This window comes from Dreissena polymorpha, chromosome 11 (assembly GCF_020536995.1).
Source record: "Dreissena polymorpha isolate Duluth1 chromosome 11, UMN_Dpol_1.0, whole genome shotgun sequence".
In the NCBI taxonomy this organism is placed as follows: Eukaryota; Metazoa; Mollusca; class Bivalvia; order Myida; family Dreissenidae; genus Dreissena; species Dreissena polymorpha.
The window spans coordinates 24,387,486-24,402,792 of NC_068365.1; the positions used below are offsets into that span (position 1 = coordinate 24,387,486).

Consider the following 15,307-nt stretch of genomic DNA (forward strand, 5'->3'; position numbering starts at 1 on the left):
CTGTTGCTCTTAATTTAAATTTGTATTAAAAGAGCATGTAATTAAGCTTATCATTTCACTTTGTAGGCATAATAATTGTTTCATTAAATTGATAAATATCCAGTATAGTATATTTTATTGTAACCTATACCCGTACATATTTGTACAAAGTAATGGACTATTTCCACTGTAGAGTACATTAGCTATTGGCTATAGGAATTCTGCATTTCACTGTTTGAAATCCATTTCCATATTCATTAACTGGGAATTAAGACTACTGTTTATCGTAAATATCCATAAACTTTTATTCTGAGCGACATGGAAGAAAAAATGTGTTCTATTTTTTATAAAGATTAGGACAGGACTCTCAGGTATTGGAGCACATCTTTTCACAACAATTGATTTGATTTTATAAAAATGTAAAGATTTTAAATAGAGTTATCGTTTTTAGTCAAATTTTCAGTTTGTTTTTATCAAAAGGACTGGTGTTTTATCCATTTGCCACTTGGAGGCAAAGTGAAGATGGCTATGTGCAAACAGCATAAAACCAGAACAGCCTGCGAGTCACTCACAGTCTGTTCAGGTTTTATGCTGTTTGCTGCTCATCAGTATCTAATGGTTGGAGATGAAGCCTTAAAAACTTTAATAAAGTTAAAAAGGTCTTTAATTAAATTAAACTTTCTAAGGGACTACAAATGCGTATCTAAGTGGCAAAAGGTTATAATGAATATTATAAGACTGAGGTGCTCTGGTCAATGTTGTAGTGCACACTATAATAAGATGACATGGTGCCTGTAAAATAACATCCTTCTTTCTACCTCTAATGTCAAAATTTGTCTTAATTTGTTGAATGTCTAATTTGGCTTTAAACAGTTTCGAATATTCTTTCAGCTATATTTTTGCCACTCTAACTTTTAACTCTAGTCTCCCTGCCTAAAAGGTCAAGGTCTCACCTCAGAGTTCAAAGTTTCGCGTGAAAAACCTTTCTGTTTACATCTAAGGTCTAGGTCACGGGTAGAGGTCAAAGGCAAACTTTTGCTAGAAAAGGCTTTTTCTGGCTGTATCTTTGTTATTCATCATGCAATTTTAAGATAACTGACCACATATGACTTCCATGTTAATTAAAGGGGATTGACTGTAGAATTGAATTGTGTATTACCTGAAAGGTCAGTGGGCTTATATGTAAATAGGCAAATTTTCTATAAACAGGTTAATTTTTAAACAAGCTGTGTTTTGGGATAAGAGTCGACTTTGAGAGTATATTTGTCAAAATGCATAAATATTTGTTATCTTCCATTTTAGTAACTTTTGATGTATTAAGTAATTGTGAAATACTTGCTAGGGACATACACAACTAACAAGGCATTGTGCATTGTAATCAGAATCCAAAATCTCTGAATATCAAGCTGTCTTGAATTTTTCTCCACAGCAACCAAATTTAGATTTCCGCTTGTTTGTGTTTTTCAATGGAGACAAATGATTTTGTAAACCACCTCTGTCAACAGGAAACTAACAATTTGTCAATATTTGCTCAAAAAACCACTTCCTTTCTGAACCTAGACAATCGTGAAACTTGTGGCCGTATTTTTTTTTGCTTGGAGATCAAAACATTCAATAATAACAACTGATAACAGTTGGCTTTGGTGACTTTTAAAGTTAATATAACCACAATACAAATAAATAATATCTGAAAATATTTGATTCAGGCACTGATGGTACAATAAATTGAAAGTTCTGTGAATTTATCATTCAGACATTTAAAATGTGTTACTTATTTAGGCTTCCCAGTGTATATAAAGGACAAAATCATACACATTGAATGGCCCAAGGTCAGTGTTAATAAATAACAAGTAAATATTTAGGAAAATAAATACCTATGTGTAAGATTTGTGTAGGGGACATTTATTTATTTATTTTGGTTCCTTTAGTGGGTCTAATTTGTTACAGATGTCCGACATCACATAGAAATGGTTGTTTGAAATGGTGGAATTTCCTTCCATTAGGGGCCTTTTCACAGATTTTGGCATGTATTGAAGCTTGTCATTAAATGCTTTTTATTGATAAATTTAAACATTGGACCTAAAAATCTCCAGTAAAATAACAAGAATATAATTAAAAAAAGGTAAACAAAGTTACCAGCAACTGGGCTAGAACCACTGATCCCTGGAGTCCTGGAGTAAAAAGTCTCCCGCCTAGAACACTCGACCATCCGTGCTCATGCTAATTGAGTAGATGTATTTTTATGCCCCCGAAGGAGGGCATATAGTGATCAGAGCGTCCGTTCGTCTGTCTGTCTTTCCGTCACACTTTGCATTTAGGTTTCGCATTTAGGTTTCGAAAAATGCTCATAACTTCTATGTCGCTTTAGATAGCAACTTGATGTTTGGCATGCATGTGTATTTCATGGAGCTGTACATTTTGAATGATAAAAGGTCAAGGTCATCCTTCAAGGTCAAAGGTCAAATATATGGCTTCAAAGTGGCACAGAAGGGGGAATTGTGTTTCTGACAAACACATCTCTTGTTTACTTAAAAGCAATCTTCGTAGTTTCCCAAAATATAACGACAACAACAGAACTTTCCAAATAATTCAATCGCGTTGCAATGCTTGATAATTTTCAGGTTTTCAAATCATCAAAAGATGCATATAATGGATATTTTAGAGCATGGTAAATGTTCAGTATTACTATTTCCTCACAAATATCATAACTAAAACAAAAATTTGCGAATCTGAAACAACTTTTTTTAATTTTGTAAATTTACCTTAACGTGAAAAGGCCCCTTAATTAAAACCTATTTATATTCGGCAAACTAGAAAGGTGAAAAATAAAATCAACAAATTTATTGTCTTCCTATTTTGGTTTCGCAAGTATTTGTTTTAAATTGTAGACACATAACAGTTGGAAATCTTCTAGATTTTAAACCTTCCTGAAATACCTTATACTCTTTAGCTCACCTGAGATAAAGTGGAGGATTTTTTTTCAAATTTGGATATTTTTTTTTACAAATTCGGTTTGGGAATCCAGGGTTCGTTCAATAGACATGTAGATACACCTGGAAAAGTCCTGCATTATGAAGGTCATTTTAAAGTTCAAGCAAAAACTAGATCACCTGAGGTCAGTTCTTTAACAGATAGTTTACAGTTGACTCAGGTGAGCATTGTAGGTCAATCATGGCCCTTGTGTTCAAATTGTATGCATGACTCACCAGTGGGGTGGTATAATGGATGCTTTAAGGCATTAATTGCATCCATGGCTGATATTAATCTTTATATTTCTCTCATTACTGTACTCAATACAGTGTCCACTGCCGCTATACTTAAATCCTCCTGCAACAAAGTCAATTGGTCAGCTGATACACATTCATTTTTTCTGAGGTTCCACAATTCTACTTTTAATAATCCCTGATTTGTGAGTGCAAACCATGACTTTTGCGGGAGCCCCAATTGTTATTAACCTCATTTCCTAGTGTTAATTGCAACAGAGAAGTATGTCTGTATACATTTTGTAATATGGTACACCATTTGAGGCTGGCATTAATATTGTCCATGGATAATTGAAAGCAGTAAATCAGGTGGACACGAGAGCCACGTGTCCTAAAGGGATGCTTGATTAAAATGGGAGCTCAAATACTGCAGGATACCAATCTTATTGGTATTAAATTGGATCCCAAAAATTAATTAAAACTAATCATGCAGATAAGTTTGATAGTAACTGCGAGACATTTCAGATAATAATATCACTTTTAGCTTCCAGGATTTATTCATAAAATGGTCTGTGAGCACATGTCGAAAAATACTGTGCCACCTGTCTAAATAAACTGTGTCAGTTGCTTTATTGTACAATTAAAAATACCTTTATATAACATTTTTTTAAATCAAATAAATTTCCATGAATGTTTGATTATTCAAATTAAATATTTACTGGCTGGATTAATTTTTAAGTAATCCATATCAATATCCTGTCTCCCTCACAAAAGACATCAACAATAATGTTCTGCAAATAATCAACATTGTTTAAGGACTCCTCAAGTGTCATATGTTATGTTGTTGACAGGAAGACAAATGTGATTGTAATTTATGTGCCCTAATCTGGTTACTGTAATAATTAAATTGCAATTATGAACTGAAGATCCTAATGGAAGCGAAAGTCATGTTGCGGTTTTACAGACCGGTAATAATTGTCACCTGTCAACTGCATGATGCAGGTGGCACTGAAATGTTGGCTGTCCGTTGACAGGATTTGCAATACAGTAATGCATTAGTGGAAGCGCAACCGGTAATTAATGTGTCAGAATCCATTAAGCCATCCATATCTTGTGATTGAGTGAATGATTTTAAGACTTTGCATGTCTCAACATATAATGACTAGCCAAAAATGCTGGCTGCAGCAATACAATTGCTTTTTTCCACCGAGTGACACACATTTTAAGGGTAAATGTTCACTAAACTGTTGTATATGTTGACGATATTGTTTAAGATAGAACAGTTTTGCATGAAGCTCTTGAATTCGAATTGTCTGTATGGCAATAACATTTTAATGGCTGCCCATAATTAACCATTAAACTCTTTTCTTTAGTTTGAAAAAGTGACATGCAATTTTTGGCATTATTGAAATGTCAAATGCATTATGGCATAGGTGCATTTAAAATTAGTTTTAAGATGTAATTAAAATCCATTTTAACAATTCTTTCACCATTATTTTGGATATTGTTATCGAGGTAAAGACTGTACTTTAAATCTGGCAACCCATTGTGTTTCTTTTTAGGATCTGTCTGTATTTTGTATGATCTCTCCTTTGTATCTTGCTGATATATTCATGATTTGTTGGATTTTTATCATAACCTCTTCCCTAGAGTTATTTTTCTCCAAAGGACTCTGACATAAGAAATGTATAGTTATTAGCTGTTTAAATGGACCATAATGTAATAGGTTCATTTGGCCTGGTTGCCTCGTGGTGATCAGGAGCTAGAGGGGGAGGGGAAGTCCCAGTTACAGACAACTGAGTATTGCTCTGGGGAAACAGGGCTAAATTCATGTGTTTTATAAAGGTTCGTCCCAGAATAGCCTGTGCAGTCGCACTTTTTCCACTTTTATGGTATTATTCTTTTTAAGAAAGTCTCTTCTTAGCTAAAATCTAGTTTAGGTGGAAAGTGTTGTCCCTGATTAGCCTGTGGGGACTGCACAGGCTAATCTGGGATGACACTTTACGCACATGCATAGAGCCCACTTTTCCCAGAGTTTGTCTTAATTGGTAACCAAAAAGGAGTCCTTGTAAGAAGTCTAATGACCTCAACAGCCAAAGGAACTGTTTTCTGTGTGGTTGAAAACAATTCTATAATTAACTCTTTTGTTACAAAAGATGTTTGTAAGGCATGTCAGTTGTATTAATAACAGTCCATGTTTGTTTCCACAGGATAACTAAAGAACGCTTTGGCTTTGACCTACCTTGATGCAACTTACTATGCTGGTAATCAAGAGGAAATGAAATATAGACAGGGCTGTGAATTTTAGGCGGATTTCTGCGGATCGGTTTGTCCGGGGGTCGTTTCTGAGATTTGTGAAAATTCGTTAAAAAAAGTTTGGGGAGGGGTAATGACCGATTACCCGGGTGTATTTCTTAAACAGCCCGAAGTATCCAGGCCTGCGAAACCTCTCTGCAGTTTACACTAGTAGATTCTACCTGAGCATTTTTTAAATGAGCGATATCATTTGCTGTTGTTTCCCCATCTTCCAATAAAAGTAGGTCTTTAAATTTTGTTTACTCATAGTTATGAGTAAATTTATTATTCTCTATTCTCAAAATACTATTAAAATCTCATCATCTTTATAACCCATATCATCATCATTATCATTATCATACAAATAATAAACCAAAGACAAAATAGGAGTGAGTGCTTGTATTTGACAGGACTTTCGAATAAAACAAAGAGAGAATACAAATAATATGAAACATAAAATGAATACCCAAATATTCTCCACCACGTTATATACCTCTCGAACTGTGTTTTAACTGAAAAGATACAATTACAAACATGTGTAAAAGCAATAACAATAATTCAGTCAAAATAGGCACACTATGGCCTTCAACAACGGTCAACTGACCACACAAGCCAACTGGCTTATCAACATCAGGCACACTCTGGCCTTTACAAACGGTCAAATGACCACACAAGCCAACTGGCTAATCAACATCAGGCACACTCTGGCCTTCACAAACGGTCAAATGACCACACAAGCCAAACGGCTAATCAACATCAGGCACACTCTGGCCTTCACAAACGGTCAAATGACCAATCGAATAATGCACAAGAAAATTAAACAGATATAATAAAACAATATTTACAAAATTAATGAAAAAAAAATTAAAACGGAAATAAAAAAATATCATAATCCTTTTAATAATAATAACATACTACATAAACCATACCTTTATGTTCTCCAATACTTAATATACCATTCGTACTGTCCAGTTACTGCACTGCAAAAAATAAACTTGCAAAGATTGTTAATTCCATGTGAACATGCTTTTTAAGAAAATAAGGTCAACTCACAAAAGCCAACCGGCTTTCACACATCAGATCAACTTGCTTTAAAAAACGGTCAACTGACCATACAAGCCAAATGGCTTACCAAATGAGGCCAAATGGCCGTAAACAAATTGGTCCAATGACCACAAGGAACATACACACAACACAAACACAGAACTTAATAATACTCAAAAGCATTTCCAAATTATTTATATAATAATATATTATAGTGTCTTTAAATGTGCTACGAACAACACATCATACATTTCAAATCACACATACATTAATAATGACTTTTCACAAATCTAAATTTAGCGACACCGATAATCTGTCTTTCAAAGAATCTTTAACATATCCGTTCTTAGTGGAAACACTTTTTCATCTACCATGTCTTTGCCAAAGTCTATCCACAGTCTTATTATTGGCACTTATAGATGCTCCACCAGCACGAAAATAATGAAGTTCATATTTAGAAGAAACATAACCCAATAGACTTAACTTCTTCTTAAAACTATCATTTATAGTAGAATAACTTATATGCTTATTATTAGAAATCAATTTGAAACAGTGTTTAACATTACACAAATAAACTGGTCTAAACACATAATCAGTAGATGAACATGCAATATCTGCAACACACAAATACTTTTCAAACAATTTCACAGATGTGTCTGTATTAGTTTTTGCAATCAGAACAGTATTACTCTCTCTTAAAATGTCCGTTTTTGACTTTTCAACTTTAATATCACAATGCGTATCTAAAAATACAACATCTGATATTTTAACAGACAAAATTTCACTTATCCTAAAAAACCAGCATAAGATAAGAAAAAGATTGTAACGTCTCTTAAATACCCCAAAGAACAATCGCCCTCAGAAACAAAAGTGTGATAAAATTTCTTTAATATATCTGATGTAATAGGCTCTTTTTTAACTACCGGCTTTGCAATTCTCCAAATGCACCCAAATAAAATACATCATAACACTCCTAGTAATAATAATAACATACTACATAAACCATACCTTTATGTTCTTCAATACTTAATATACTATTCGAACTGTCCAGTTACTGCATTGCAAACAATAAACTTGCAAATATTGTTAATTCTATGAGACTTTCGTTTTAAGAAAGTTCGGTAACCTGACAACACAAGCCAACAGGCTTTCACACATCATATAGACTGGCTTTAAAAGCGGTCAACTGACCATACAAGCCAAGTGGCTTTCAAAATCAGGCCAATTGACCTTAAACAACTTGGTCCAATGACCACAAGAGACATGCACAAATACCAAACACATTTTACTAATGTTCTCACAATCAATACGTATGTTCTGCTCTTAAAATTAAAACTACCGACTTGACATTTGTTTTTAGGTTCAATTCACCAACACAGACATACTTTCAGCTACTGATCGAACCCTGGCTCAAAATTCCATGGCAATAGCATAAGCTCAATTGATATACTAGAACACTGTATTAATTTTGATTTACTAATTTGAAAACAACAAAATGCTTAACACACACAAATACAAAGCTATAGGTACTTGGTCGGCTGCAAAACTCATCAATTTTTGGAATTTTTACCCATCAAACAAATCTCAAAGAAAACCGCTATTGATGCAAAGTTGAATTTCTGTGACTCTAAAAGGAAACATGTACCATCTGAGAATAATCCCTGTTGCTGAATCTTTACTTGTTTTTGTTCAATTAAACGCAAAACCTAGAAACTCATTCATTTTTACGTGCTAAACCATAACCATACTCTCTTTCTCTTCTAAATAATATGTATAGACCAACATCATTCGGTATTTATCAAACCTAAAATAAATTCATTCACTCAAAATTCGTTAATGTAGTATTATCCATTCACAAAATACGGTCAACTATTCCTCCTCCTCATCAATAACGTTAGCATCATCATCAACATTTATAACATCATCATCAATAAAATCATCATTATTAATCTTAACAAGTTATTTTCTAACACATAATTACACACACACAAAAAACAAAAACAAATTATACCTTTCGAGCTTCCCTCTTACTATAATGTTACACTATTCATTATTTATTCTTCGAACTGTCCGGCTTCTGAAAAAATAAACTTCGCAAACATGTGTAAATGCAATTTCAACATGTGTTTTGAGACATTTTAGTGAACTGACACGCAAGCAAACTGGCTTATACGCATCTGAAAAAATCTGCTTTCAACAAACTGTCAACGGACAACCCGAGCCAACCGGTTAATTTACATAAGCCAATCTGGACCTTAATAACATACATTTAATGTTCTCCAATATATATAATATCCTTCGAACAGTACAATCTTAACATTAAATAAAAACAAAAATGTAAATGTAAACGCACGTTTTAATAAGTTTGGTTAACAAACTACACGCGCTAACTGGGTTTATCCACATCTGGTCAACTGGCTTTTACCAAAACGATAAGAAAATTACACATGTAAACTGGCATTCAAAAAACGGCCAAACACCATAAAAGCAAAATGTCTTTACACATCAAGCCAACAGGCCACCAAACAAGAACAAAAACTATCACGAAAACAAAATGACTTATATTGCAAATAAATCCGGTCTACTTTTGTTATCATTACAGTACCTAATCTTTAAAAATGCATTTATCTATGACGAAACTAAATTTAACAAAACCGATAAATGCCTTTCATCTAAGTTTAAAACAACAGTCTTATTGTCAACGCTCTTTTCAAACCAAATTTATACCACAATTTATCCAAAATATCGTAAATTGATTAGCACATATGCATGCACCATTATTGACACCAACCTTGCAGGGAAAACTTAACGTCTTAAATTATTATGAAAAATATAATAACTCTTAATATTTAATTCAATTTAGAGAATTTTTATTTAATTGTATACAACAATAACATATAAACTGTTTATTCAATTTCCAGCGAACGAGATGTAATATATGCAAAACACAAACATGTTTCGAAAAAAGTTTACAAGACAAGTCTCTATAGCTGTTTCATAGATGAATAGAATATATATTTCCGTAATGTATCGATTTTTGATGTTAAATTCTTAATTCACAATTGGAAAACCTGAATAGTTTAAAGATATGTTCGCATAAATTTTCATCCGCTCATTATCATACCACGTCATATATCGCACACAACCATCGTGCTGAATTATAAGGAAAACGGCAGTTAATTGTTATTAATCGTTTGTTGAATTATACGTTTGGAACTAATACACAAACTTGTAACACATGTATTACCATATAAGGTGTTATATCTTAAAAACAATAAAAAATAAAGCAAGGTGTTCGTAAAAACATGAGGGAGAGTGATCTAACACTGCTATCAAAACAACCTGGAGTGACACACTATGTGGCCTTACCTATATATAATCCTACCAGACCATTACATTTGCGACCTCTTTTTGGACTTAAATAGTTTCATTTTTACCCAATAATCAAATCAATTGATGTATCTGAATAGTTTGCACTAAACAAAAACAACAGCACAAATAAAGATATGGAGCATGTTATTGAATATACTTATCATAAAAGTTAACAAGGAAAACAACCTGTGTTAATTTCAATCGGAATGTTGTTGCCAGTGTTATTACAATAAACAGAACCAACAAGTCTGACCTTTGTTCGAAGTTCCAGCTCACCATTCCGCTTCTAGCAGAGAATCAGTCCTCTCATCGAAAATCTTCTTCCGAATACTATGTATTTCGCAAATGAACGCCTAAACTACTTTATCACCCTTTCGTTTTCTTGTTCCATAACGTTTGCCTGTCAAATACACCCTCGAATGGCGACTCAATAGATGTGTAAATCATATATACCCCAAAACGAAAAACTCGTGCACTTTCGCGCTAAAACATGCACACAAAACCCGTGCATTATTCGCGCTAAACCATTACCATAATCTCTCTTCTAAATAACACGTAATAAACCATACTATACCGTATTTATCAAACCGAGAATAATTTCATTTGGGTAATTCCTTGCTGATTTGTGTGCAAATGGCGACATTGTGAAGCGAAAATAAAGATTATTGAACAAACGAATTTCACAAAATCTCGGAGATTGACAAATTATTGAAAAACAACTTCCAATGGGAATAGAAACTACAGTGGATATAAAGCAGAAAGCTATACCAATTTCCGAATGGGTATGGAAGATACTGTCCTGGTAAGGCAGTGATCTATTCCATGTACAAAATATTGCACTATGCAGCCTGTGTTAAAGTGTTAGTTTAAGACTGTAACAGTGTTGACCTTATTTCCAAGGTAAAGACATTGAGCTCAACTGAAAGCTTTCTGTCATTGTTCACAGGGATCGGAGCACATATTGTTTTTGAACAAAATTTATAATGTTTACTTTGTTTATCTAATATGTTAAATGTGAAGTTAAAAAGGTTTCCATGAATAAATCTTGTAATGAAGTTTAAGAAAGTGCTTATTTGAATGTCTGTTTTAAGGTTTATAATTGACTGCACGCGATTTGCGTAGTCAAAAACAGTCGACATAATTTTCCTCCCCTCAGACTTCACCTCAATCACACCCTTGTATATAGGTCAATATTGAGGTCAATCAAAAAAGGGGTCAAGATTTAAATGGAACATGTAAAATGAGAGCATTTCCCACACAATAACTGGTAAACACTTTAACACTTTATTCTAGAGTCATATTTATTGCTTTGTCTTGAAGGCAGGTTTCATAATGACCCCTGTCTATTTTGAAATTAATCGATCAAAGGTAAAGGTCACAAATGCATGCAATATACACTAATCTCTAAAAAATTTTCCCCATTATGTTTGATGCTTTCGATAACAGAACTCCACTGATTTAGTGTAAATGTACTGTATGATGTCTGTATTTGTAACAGAATTGTTTGGCAGATATGGGATTTGTAAATTCATCTTCAAAATGCCCGTCCCAGACATCAATATTTGCAAACCTCTTTTCGAGACAGACACTATGAATGAAATTGACCCAGGTCATTGATTCTCACTGCATGATTGCTCTTCATTTTCCTCTATCAGACATAAGTCTGTGTCAATGGAATTCTTTATGATATATACTTTATGCCTTGTTTTTTGAATATTTTTAAGTACACAAAGTACTTTTACAGTTGCTTGCTTTCTTTGTTCTAATTCTAATCCACTCTGTTCCGAAAATTGTGAAATGGCAATCTGCATTTGAATAAGTTTGATGAATGCTTTTTGTAATTCATAAATGTTAAAGCAAATTGTGTTGGATCATTCGGAAACTCAGGTGGCAACAATATAATAAGAATCACAAAAATTTCAGAGTGAGTGAGCATTGCAAATTAATTGCAACTTTGCATGTTATAGAAAATTATTGAATGGATTTATAAACAACGACATAGTAGTTTTGTATTTCATGAGATAAAACATATGGTTCCATGTATGGCCAACTGCCTGCTCTGGGGTAATCATGGGGATCTTTCAGGTTATGCCTGCGGATTTAAACAATGACCTGACCGGGAGCTACAATGACATAATACTCTGTTTAAATGGCTTATGAAATATTAGATTGATTACTAATAGAATTAAACTTGTTTCGTCTTGGGAGACAACATGAACATTTCCAAAGAAGTATAGTCTTAAGTATCAATAAGGTTTTAAGGTAAATAATATTTCTTTTATTTGAAGTCACTTACATTCTTAAAAGTGTAATATTTATGGTCTGTGTCGTGCGAAAATGGGTCTTATGCCACATGCAGTCAGTCTGGTCAGTGACCGGCTTGTCCACTACTGAAACATTACCAAGCCTTAGCCAATAGAGTAAATCTAGTAAAGACTGCGCGAATGGGTAGTGCAATCTTGAATCATGCCGGTAGCCTATGACATAATACCCGTTTTCACACTATGCTGCTCATATAGAAACTATTGTAGGGGCATGGTTGCTATGGTGTATGTGTTATGATAGAGTGATTCCAGGTTCAATCCCCTCTTTTGGAGTGTGCTTAAGATCTTCACCAAATATTGCGTGTACAGGTCCTTTATACCAAGGAAACTGACTGGAGATTGTCTCAAGATTATAAGCCTTAATCTCAAGGAGATTTAATAATTGTGTGAACATAATTAGAACTGCGTTTACATTTTGGTCGTCCTGTACTATGAGCTGAACATTGGGAAATTGTTTTTTTTGTTCCACAGTTATAAAATAATATAATTTAAACATGTTCAGGTGTCGCCCATTTTTCTCACTGAGTGGTGTAGTGGAGCTTCTTTAAGAATTCTATTAAAGAAAATACCTACTCTGTATTGTCTAATTAAGCCTTTAAAATGTCATAAAAAATACAAGGTCGGTGCCATCTTTGACCCAAAACAGATGGGTGCTTATATAATAGGTAAGTTGATATTTCACAATCTGTCAAATACTTGCATGGTGAGGTAACAAGCCCAATCGGATTTAAAAATCAATGTATTGATTTGTATAAGGTAAATAATTATTCTGATGACTGTGTTTTGCTAATACTGAGGTCCAAATGTTGTTTAAATATCATTAAAGCCATGTCAAACAGATAGACTATGCAAACAGTGAGGTTTCTGTATGGGTTTGCAGAGTAAATCCTTTCATCTCTCTATTGAGTGAAAATTGCATTCCAACTATGTAATCATTGAATATTAATATTTACAATGAAATGCCTAGTATAATGCAATATTATCATAAAAATACATGAATAATTTATTTTTTATTTTTTTCACAATTATGAACACAAATGAGTTGTAATAATTAAATATTAAAATTCACAATGAAATGCCAAGTATATATGCAATATTATCCTAGAAAGACATGAATAATTTATATAAAAAAAATTGTTCACAATGCTGAAGAAATATGAGTTGGGTCCAAAATGGGAGTGACAATTGTTTAAGTGCTGGAAGGAAATTATGAATATTGAATGTTGTGCTTTTCTCATTCAAAGATAATTGAATGGCATAAAATGATGTCTATATGACTTGAGTTGTAACTCTAGGGTATGAATGTTTGTAGTTTGTCACTAATGGCAGATGCTTAAAATTGTAACCCAGTTATGTTGGCACTTGGTAATTCAATTTACTGGTGATAACAGGCTTATCAGCTCTTGTAAGATCTTTATTTAATAAGCTTTAATTCCTTGTAGAATTATGTTTAAGGTGCAGTATTTTAAAGATTTAAAACCTGTGAAAATATTGACTTATAAACAGATCACAGAGAATTTAGGACATTGATTTTCAGCGAACATTATCTTTCAGTTCAAATTGTTCAACCATTTATGACAGGAAAGAATTAGGATGCCATTTTTTTGTACACCAGTATCTGATGAGATACCAGGTAGTGATTTATGTTGGTTTTATTAGCCACACAATTGTATCAATTGGAGAACAAGGGAGATTGGGCAATAAAGGAATGTTTTCCAATTTGGGTCAATGCCTTAAGGATGTGGTTTGATGACACCATTTACTTGCATTGTGTGTGTTTCGAAGTCCTTCTGGGCTCCAGGCTGAATTATGGCTTAGCACTCCTAATACTAATCATCTTTACAAGACTCACAAAAATGGGATGAATTTTGAATTATAGCTGCAATTTCCAGCTTTTTGATTTTTTTACTGAATATTCAATGTTAGTGTTGTCTTGTGCTGTGAGGGGAAACCAGTGTACCTGGGCAGCAACCCCAACCTTTCCAATAAGGAGACCAAGCTTACAATCCCCAGGAGAGGGCATTGAACCCATGTGAAAAGTGTGTGTACAAACCGCTGCGCTTACAGAGCAGCCATATTTGCTTGAATCAGAGAATAACTGAACCAGTACACTGCTCTTACACAAGATCAAGTCATGAACCATCTACAACAAATTGAACAGATGCAAATGTTTATTTTATGGGTGATCCCCCTCCAAAATAATACTCATAATAATACTAATACACAATATCCAAAAAACAACAATACAAAAAAAAAACACACACATGTATAATGGTATGTATTCCCCTTACCACATTCTGTAATTCATTATGATAAATTGTGTAATACCCCATTCTGTTTCTGTAAATATAACCCTTAATCCCATGCATTTTGTCAATTTTGAAGTGGTTTGTTTTCAATGATCCTGATTAGATTATTTTCTTATATACATGTAATTGGTTAATTTGCATAACTTTCCAGAGTAAATTTTGCTATTTTTACTATATTTTTACCCTGGTTTAAATTTTTGCTGACTCCACATCTCCATTGCCATATTTAATGTGACAAAATGCCCACCATTGGACTGCACCGTTACAAGGTGACATGAATAATACAGCAGACCAAGAGATGGAGAAAAGTGGTATCCTTGGATCTTTGTCTTGTCACATTTTGTGGGGCTATTTGCATAATGATATTTTTATAAGCTTCATGTGCGGAATTCATACGTATGGCAAATGCGGGCACCCATTGTGCAAGTGAAAACTAGGCCCTCAAGATATTTTTGAAACGGATGGACGTTAATATTGATACTTCTCATTCAATTTGATTTTCCATAGTTATGTTGGTCTTGTTAATGTATATGTCAGGCGACAAGACTGTAGTTAGACTGGAAAGACGTGCCTGACATATATATGTGCATATCAATGGCAAGTGATCTCTATTTGGAATGTAGAGAGAGCTGACTAGGAATTGATGAGGTCTGCATATTGTGCGTACTTTTATGGGATCTTTTTTATTCACACTGGTTAAAGGGACTTGTTGACAGATTTTCGTATATTTGAAAAATGTCATATGAGTTTACTAACAAAACTGTAATATGTTTGATAATTT

At 33.5% G+C, this 15,307-nt stretch overlaps 2 protein-coding genes and 1 long non-coding RNA gene across 10 annotated transcripts in view; 1 reads left to right on the top strand and 2 right to left on the bottom strand.

The window, feature by feature from the left end:
• LOC127850216 (actin remodeling regulator NHS-like) overlaps window positions 1-15,307 on the top strand; it is a 331,736-nt gene that overhangs the window by 282,080 nt on the left and 34,349 nt on the right. The window lies entirely within an intron of this gene.
• Window positions 1-15,307, bottom strand: part of LOC127850217 (membrane-bound transcription factor site-2 protease-like) — a 257,498-nt gene that overhangs the window by 181,736 nt on the left and 60,455 nt on the right. The window lies entirely within an intron of this gene.
• LOC127850226 (uncharacterized) lies at window positions 5,862-10,492 on the bottom strand. Its single transcript, XR_008035140.1, has 2 exons — window positions 6,407-10,492; window positions 5,862-5,989 (listed from the first exon to the last, which is right to left on the bottom strand). It is a non-coding gene; the product is annotated as an uncharacterized LOC127850226 (long non-coding RNA).